The 8427-nt window shown below is 63.3% G+C and overlaps 1 protein-coding gene across 5 annotated transcripts in view; it reads right to left on the reverse strand.

The window, feature by feature from the left end:
• The window catches only part of DNMT3A (DNA methyltransferase 3 alpha), a 102229-nt gene extending 95273 nt beyond the window's left edge, over nucleotides 1-6956 (reverse strand). For 4 of the 5 annotated variants that reach the window (XR_004820239.1, XR_004820240.1, XM_035728773.1 and 1 more), the window contains exon 1: nucleotides 6267-6391. The gene's annotated coding sequence lies outside the window, so the exon portion shown is untranslated. Of the gene's footprint in view, nucleotides 1-6266; nucleotides 6392-6859 lie in introns of those variants that run through there. The other variant, XM_035728771.1, reaches the window with a different exon arrangement.
• Nucleotides 6957-8427: the final 1471 nt, after the last annotated feature.

Consider the following 8427-nt stretch of genomic DNA (forward strand, 5'->3'; position numbering starts at 1 on the left):
GGGAGGAACACTTCCAGAGGCCCCAGCCTCCCAGCTCAAGCATTCCCCGACATTTACCGTGACACGGCCCGGTCCAATTCAGTGCTCAGTAAACCACAGATCTGACCCCACCGTCCCATAACGTCCCCTATCAGCATCTTTTAACCTGTTCGAGTAAGGACCACTGGAACACAGGGATCTAGGTGAGCTATTAGGTCCAGAACATCTGCACCAAGCCCCAGATCCGTCCACACAGCACAGCAGCAGAGACCTAGAGTAGAAGTCAGAACACCCAAGTTCTGACCCTCCTCTTACTAGCTGGCAGAGATGGCCCTCTGTCCCCTCAGTGCACCCAGACAGGGCGGCTAACAACTGGCTCAGAATAAAAATGACCTTGACATTTGAAACAGAAACAGAGAGGGAAGATCAATAGGGATGACAGTGAGCAGGGCCATGACCGCAGGAAAGAGAAAATAGGAACCTGGGTATAGAAGTAAATAAGGCTGGGAAGCCTTAGGGGTCAGAGGGGACCTCAGCAGGGCAGGAGTGGACCATGCTGAGCTATGGTTGAAAGAAAAAAATTCCACTCCCTACTGGGATACAGTTAGGAAAGCCCCAGACGTCTGCACCTCCTCCCCCTGTCGCTGTCCTCCAGACAGGCCTGGCCTGGATGTGATCAGCGAGGGAGATGTGGTCTGGAGGGCCCTGACCACTAGCCGTCCTTGCTGGGGGCTGCCAGGCACCTGCAGCCACGCCCGGGTCACATTCCCTCGGAGCCGGGGGGCTCAGTTCAGCTGCGTGTGGCAGAGGGAGACTGGAGGGAAGGGCAGAGTCAGCTTCTGTGGCCCCCATTTCCCTCCTATTGGTAGCCCCTTGCAGGACTGTTCTGGAGGCTGGGGTACCTCAGCCTGGGTGAGGGGAAGCAATGGAAGGCCAAGCCAGGGGCCCTCCTCCTCCCCATTCAACCATGGGCAAGCCCATCCTACCCTGGCTGGTGTTCCCCTTAATGGTCACAGCGCCCTGGGGTTGATGTGATTTAAATATGCTCGGTTTCCCTCCAAGTCTGAGCTCTTAAGCGCTAGTAGTCTATGGAATATAAAGGGATCATCAAGAGCCTACACCAAATGAGCTCAGCTGGCCCCTTCCCTGCCCTCCCTTTCGTCCTTCTGGCTTCTCCCCACCCCACTCCACCCCACAAAACCACTACAAACAGGGCAGTTCAAAACGACCATCCACACAGGGCAAGCAGGAGTTACAGAGCACAGGGGCCGCTCTCCCCAAACCAATGTGCAGCCTCAGCCTGGCCCCCAGCACACCCAGGGCCCCACTCCACCCCCCACCCCCCCACCCCCACCCAGCATCTCCTCCACACTCCAGCCACCCCATCCCCCACAGCCTGGCTTCCTCCCCTCAGCCTGGAAGCCCCACCTCAGTGTTTTAAGGCCCATCTTAGGTACCACCTCTTCCAAGAAGCTGTCCCTGATCCCCTCAGTTCGTTGTGACCTCATTGTCCTTCGAGCGCTTTATTTCTCCCTCTCCTGTGACTTTGCTCTGTGGTCATTAATTAGCTGGGCTCATCCTAACTCACTCTGTGTCCCCTCAAATCCTAGCACAGGGCCTTGCCCACAGGAAATGCTCAGCAAGCAAACATGGGGCCGAAGAAAGAGCTGGAACTACAGCATGAGGGATTTAAGGTGAGCACACAGACAACCTGTTCGCAGTGTGATCCGTTACACTCGGGAACCAACTGCCAAGTGGCACTGAGGAGCCCTCCCCTCTGAAGCTCTGTCAATCAGAATCAGCCCTTTCCTCTGCTGTCCAAGATTGTGCAAAAGAGGCAGGACGGTGGACCAGGCTTCTGAGCGCACTTCGCGTAGCATCGGTCCACCCACACTGCCCAAACACCGCGCGCTGCCACTTCGCTAAGGGAGTGACACACACCATGCTCTGGAATTCTCACCACAACCTTAAGTACAGCCACGTCTCACTTCCACGGTACAGGTGAGGAAACTGAGGCACAGAGCCACTAAGTTAGCTGCCCCGGATCTCGAGGCAAGGAAGTGGCTGACTCCAGGGCCCTCACTTGGGCTGCCTCGAAATGGACTCATGTCTAAGCAAGTCACCTCCCTCCCCACGCAGCTGCACACCATGCACAGAGAAGTCTGCACAGACACACGTGCGCCACACCCTGTCCTGCCCACAACACCCAGCCAAGTGGAGGCAGGCTTCACACACACACACACACATACACACACACACACACACACACATATCTCTGACACTTCATGGATCTCAGATTTGGTTTTGGTTTTGGTTTTTTTCTTTTTTTTTTTTTTAGGGAAAAATAGTCAGAGACCTGACTGAAAACAAGCCCTCAAGATTTGGGGGGAAAGGAATCTGGCACCTTAGTTTATCATGAAAGCCCTCAGGAGCAGCAAAACGTAGGCCCATGTAGATGCCCGGCCTCAAAGGGCAGGTGGGGGCTCCAATTGCCAAGGGCTGCGCCACACACCGCAGTCGGAGTCAGGGACCCCAGGCCCACACAAGCAGTAGGAAGGGAACAGAGAAAGGCACAGGATCAGCTCTTCTGGCCTCAGGCTCTGGGTAGAATTTCCAACCCCAGCCTGGCCCCACACCCAAACAGCCCCCAACCCAACTCCAAGTGCTCTCAGCACTTAAAGTTCTCTTTCAACCCTACATTGTAAGGCTTGGATACTGATGGTAACATTTCAGGCCCAGTGATGGGGAGTGAGTGGTCTATTCTTAACTTACCAATTGGGGAGCAGCTAAGACTGCTCTGAGTTCCCCACATGCTTCCCAACAAAAGAAGCCTCGCCTGGCCACAGCTAGGGAGAGGACAGGGACCAAAATCACAAATGTGTAGCAAGCTCCCCCGCCGTTCAGCAGACACCCATGGAGGTCTCGCTAAATGTCTGATGGGGGACCCAGAGGCAGCCAAGTCAAGGTCCTTGTCCTGTGGAGACCACAGGCTTATGGGAGAGAGCGGGAGCAGGGGAGAGTGTAAATTCCCCAGGGGACAAGTCACTCTGGGCAAGTATCTTACAGCTTGTCCTGCATTTCTTGCAGCCTTTTTCAGAGGGCCCTTGGCAGTGATGCGTGACTGTGATAGGAAAATATCCACACAGGACTTGAGAGCATATTGTGAATTGGACTCGGGGGGAAAAAAAACTCAGAAATTATATACACACACGGATTTACACATGGAAGCCTACAGAAGGACACACACGTGTGAAGGTTTACCCGGGAGGCTGTATTTTTACACTCTCTGTGGAGTCACCTGAGACAAACCTCTCTCCCTGCAGGGCCCCCACCCCTCACGCCACCTTTTTCTTTCAAAGCCCCAATCCCCCAGGAGGCCTTGCTCTCTCAGACCTCCTCTCCTTGGAAGCCCTTCCGGATTACCGCTGTGTGGTGAAAACAGACCACCCCACCCCCATTCCTGGGTCTGAAATTCCATTACTAGAATCAGAGCCATAGAATTTCAAAGTTGGAACGGACCTCCAAGCTCCAGTCCAACCCCCACCCCACAGAGGAATCCTGTCTGCGGACACCCTGTCAGATGGCCGCGGTGCGGTCCGGTGTCCTCTCCAGGGTTGGGGGGGGCAGCCCTCGCACTGTGCACCGGGCAGTCCTCGATTCTAGAAGGAATTCACCTTTCTCAGGCCGGCCTCCTATTGCAGCCCCCCTGTGCCTGGGGTGGAAAACAAGGAGAGAGCCTGGGTCAGCCTGAGCTGGGGGGCTATGCATTTGAGGAGTAGCTGCAGACAAGAACCAAGCAGCTGGACAAGAGTGCAGAGAGGGAGCCAGGGCCCAAAGAAGTGGGGCCGGGCAAGGGAGGGAGGCAGGCAGGTGCCAGAGCCGAAGCACAGTTGGCCGGCCCCTGCCCGGGCGCAGCACATGTACACACACGCACACACATGCACGCACACTCACGGGTTCACAGAGTGGCCTGTCAAACAGCCCAACCAGGCTCTCCTCAACGGGACCTGGAGGCGGAAGGGGACCACCTTGCCCCAGAAACCTAGCAGGAACTCCTGACAACCGCAGCCTCCCGAAGCCAGGCAGCTCAGGAAACCACCAGAAGATAGCCCCTGCCAGCAGAGAGGACAAGCCCAAAGAGGGTCCCTCCGCCTGACAGCTGGGCTCCCCAGATCCCACAAGCCAGTCCTCACACTCCAGCAACGCCTAAGGAGAAAAGCTTCCCCGGCTGCAGCTGTCCCATCTGCCTGGAAGGGAGGAGACACAGGCGAGCAGCACCTGATCCCAGGATCCCTTCACAGCCCGCCAGCCCAGGAGGCTGGAGGCCGGTTCGGCCGCTGGCAGCCCAGGGTGAAACATGAAGACCGAACAGTCCCCCAGGGATGCTGATGGCAGTCTCTGGGCATGGCGGCGAGGGGCAAGCTGGGTCACAGGGCAGAGGGCGCTTCTCGTCCAGGCTCCTGTCCCTGCTGGTTTGAGAGGGGACGCGTGGAGCGGCTCTGGGCTCCCCCTTCCCGCCCCCCGCCGCCCTTCCTCCCCCGCCCTGAGGCCGGAGCTGCCCAGCTGGGTGCTGGACGCCATCTTGGGTCAAGGTGCAGCCACAGGGGGCTCCCCTCAGGAGCAGGGGAAGAAAGCCCCCGAGACTCAGCAAGCCCCCCATTCCCCAACCAGGGCAGCAACACCTACTCAACTGGCTTTGCAGTAGAGAGAGGTGGAAGAACGTGGGGATGAAGAGAAAAGTGGGAAATAACAGAGAGGGGGTGGGAGGGGAGTGGGTGCCCCCAAGAAGGGAGGTTCCAGGAAAGCGAAACGCAGTTTGGCAGCCGGCAGGCCGCGGGCCCCAGCGATGGGGGGCTGGGGGAGGCCGGGGGCGGGCCCTGGACCCACGCCAGCTCGGTCCGCGCGCAGAGGGGGAGGGAGGGCAGGGCGGCCTGGGGGAGGGGAGCCGGGGTGAGGGCGGGACACGGACCGCGGCCGCCTGCGGCTCCGAAGCTCGGGGTCTCCGGGGTGCTGGGCCGCGGGGCCGAAGACTCCGATCTGCAGCCTCTGCGAGGCCTCGTCCTTCACTGTACAGATGCGAAGCTTTCAAGGACACGTCTGCACCGGCCCAGCGGGGGTGCGTGTGCGTGAGTGTGTCCGCGTGCGTGTGAGTGTGTACGACGGGGGGTGCTGCTGCGGGGGGCGACCCCGGGCGCTCCCACTCGCGCCGCTCCCGGCCCTGGCCCTGGCCCTGGCCCTGGCCCGCAGCTCCCATCCCCGCGTTTTCCGGCCCCGGGGGCCCCGGCCCGGGATCTTCGCCCGCCCCCGCCCCGCCCCCACACTGCGGCGCCGCCGCCACCGCCGCCGCCGCCGCCACCGCCGCCGCCGCCGCCGCCGCCGCCGCCGCCCCGGCTCCCACGGCCCGCGGCGGGGGCAGGGAGGAGCCAGGCACGACGTCCCCCCCGCGCGCCGCCCAGCCCTCCGCGGGGAGGTGTGCCCCCCAAGTGGCACTCTCCCCACCCCCGCCGCCGCCCCTCCCAGATCCGCTGGCACCCCGCACCCCCAGCCACAGGTGGCCGGAGGAGGATCGCTGCGCAGCGCTCCCCGGCCCGGCCCCCGGATCACCCCTCGGCCCGCCCCCGGGGGCCTCCCGGGTCCCCCGCCCCGCCGGGCCGAGGAGGGCCGGGAGCCGGGGGGAGGGGCGGGGGGCCGGGTCGTGCCAGGCTGCCATTTTCTGCCGCCGCCGCGGAGCCTGCGCGGGGCTCGGCCCCCGCCCCCTCCCCCGCTCCCTGCGGGCCGCGGCGGGAGCCGATCATTCCGGGTCGGGGTCCGCGCCCTCCAGCGCCCCGGCCGCAGGCCCCAGGCGGGGCCCCGGGGCGGGGGCAGGGCCCGGAAGGCGGGGGCGGCCAGGCCGGGGCCCCTGCGGCAGCGCCGAGCCGGGCACCACGGCTGAGGCCGGCGGTGGAGGGGGGCCCCCCGCGGCATTGTATAGACTTGAACTTGAGCCCGGAGCCGGGCGGGGGCGGGGAGGGGGCTCAGCGCCGGGAGCGGGCGGGACGGGAGGGGGCGCCTGCCGAGCCCGCGGGGACATAAACAAACCCTCAAATCCCCCGCGCCGCCCTGGCCAGCCCGGCCCGCCGTCCCCGCCCGCAGCCCTGGCCCCGCGAGCGCCCGGCGCCGAGTTGCAGGGGTCCGAGAGTGTGCCCCGAGCCGGGCACTGCCCGCCGCCGTGCCCCCCGCCCGGCCTCCCCTCCTCCCTGCCCGCCTCCGGGCCGGCCTCCCGGGCCGCCAGAAGCGGCGCTCATTACCGTGTGGCCGGTGGGATCGGGCCGGCCCGGCTGCGCGCCCTGGTGCCGCGGCGCCGCGTCCCGGCTCGTCCTCTGCTCTCGCCGCCGCCGCCGCCGCCCGCGCGCCCTCCCTCCCTCCCGGCCCGCCTGCCTGCCTCGCTCGCTCCCTCCCTCCGCTCGCTGTCGCGCTCCCTCTCTCCGCCTCCTCTGCCGGGTCCCCCCCTCCCACCCCTTCTCTCCGCCTTCCTCCTTCCCTCCCTCCGGCCGCCCGCGGGCCCAGGCCTCCGCCCGCTGCTCGCCCCCCGCGGCCGCGCTGGCCCCGGCCCCGGCGCTGCGGAGCCGGCCCGGGAGGCAGCGCCGACTGGGGGGCCCCGGGGCGCCGCGGCGGTAGCGGCCTGGGCGCGCGGCCGGTCCTAGCGCCCTCGGCCCTACTTCCCGGCCTCTGCGGGCCAGCCGGGGGTCTCCGCACGCTGCGAGACGGAGGGCCGGACCCCGCAGTGCCCCGACCCTGCGCTGGGCCTGGGCACCCCGCCGCGGCCGCGCTCCGGGCCACTCCGCCGGGGGCCTTGCTGCAGCCCTCCTCCGCCCCCCCCCCCCGCGGGGCGCCCCGCTACCTGGAGCTGCCTCTGCGCTGGGTCCCCGCATCCAGCACTGGCCGCAGGGACAGCGGCCCCTCCTCTCCCCGGGCCGGTGTCAAGTGCCTCCCCCCAGCAGCCCGCGGAGCCCCCGGCGGCCTTCACCCTGCAGTTCTCCCGACCTCCACCAGAGCCCACTGCACTCTGCCTGCCTCAGCACTGGGGCTGGGGACAGCAGCGCCGGCCCATCCGCATCGCAATCCCCACCCGACCCGCCACCCCGCCAGGTGCCGCCGCCGAATGGAGACCAGCCCACTCGACAGGGCCAAGGTCGAGGCGCCAGGTCCATCCAGGTCGTCCCGGAGGCTCTATAGGATGAGTCCCCTTAGAGGGAGTGAGCTCCCCGTACCTTGAAGTGTCCAAGTAGAGTTGAGTGCCCTCAGTTGGACAGTGGAAGACTGAAAGACCTCATGGGGTGGGAGGTTGAACTAAATGACATTGAAGATCCCTTCCAGCTCTAAGATTCTGTGCACACCTACACTCCACCCTCACGCTTACTCACCCCTTTCCCGCGGGGGTTGTTCTCATTTCCCAGAGAGTTCTCTGGGCTCCAGGTTTCTGACTTGGGGCATCTCTACTTCTGTCAGCACAGCCACCCTCTGCTCATCACTTCCCCAACTGCTACCTCTAGGGCCCAGATCCCCGCAGCCTGACTCTCCACTTCTGCCTGTACCTCCACCAGCCTCTTCTACTGTGCACCCCCAGTCCACCTAGCACTTCAGCTACCTGGCAGTGCCGTCAGCTTTCTGACCCAGGACATGTTGTGCTCCCTTCCCCAGGCACCCACCATCCCACTTGTGGGCGGGGGCTCCCGAAGATGGGCACTCAGGCCCTCAGTGCTGAAACCAGTCCTGTTTTCCCTTCTCCCCCACCAGCTTCGCCCCTTTGAGGGCATAGGAACGGAGTTACCTAACTCTTTGAGACACGGAGCCCAACTTTCGTCTGAGTGGTTTTCCTTCTGGAAGCTCCCTAAGGCTCCCAGATCCTCCAGTCTTCCCCACTCTCCAGCCTCAAGGTCAGAGGCCACTCCACACAATCGTCCTGGCCTTTTTCAGTGTCACCCTCACTCAAGTGGTCACCCCATGCCGCTGATGACAGGCCCTGCTGCCCGTGGATTCCACCTGTCCAGTTCCAGAGACTCGTGCTGTTTCTCCCATGAGGACAAGAACCACATCTGTAGCTTGGCACTTGGCGCCCAGTAGGTTCTCAATAAACATTTGTTGAATGAATGCATGCATCGCCGGCTCCTTGCCGCTTTGCTTTCCACACCAAGATAGGCATCCGCAAATACTGTAGAGCGTGGCTAAGGGGAAGACCATGTTTAGAAAGATGGTGCCATACCTCTCCCTTCCTCAAGGGCTTATATAATACTGCCCCCAAATAGCAGCGACTGTTTCCTGAGTGCCTCCTGCGTGCCAGGCACCGGACTTGGCGCATTTCTGTGCCAAACCTGTGTGGTAGTTTATATTATCCTCACTCTACAGATGAAGAAACTGAGGTTTAGTCAAAGCCACAGAGTTGGGGAAGTCACAGGACCAGAATTCAAT

Source organism: Zalophus californianus, chromosome 8 (genome assembly GCF_009762305.2).
Source record: "Zalophus californianus isolate mZalCal1 chromosome 8, mZalCal1.pri.v2, whole genome shotgun sequence".
NCBI lineage: Eukaryota > Metazoa > Chordata > Mammalia > Carnivora > Otariidae > Zalophus > Zalophus californianus.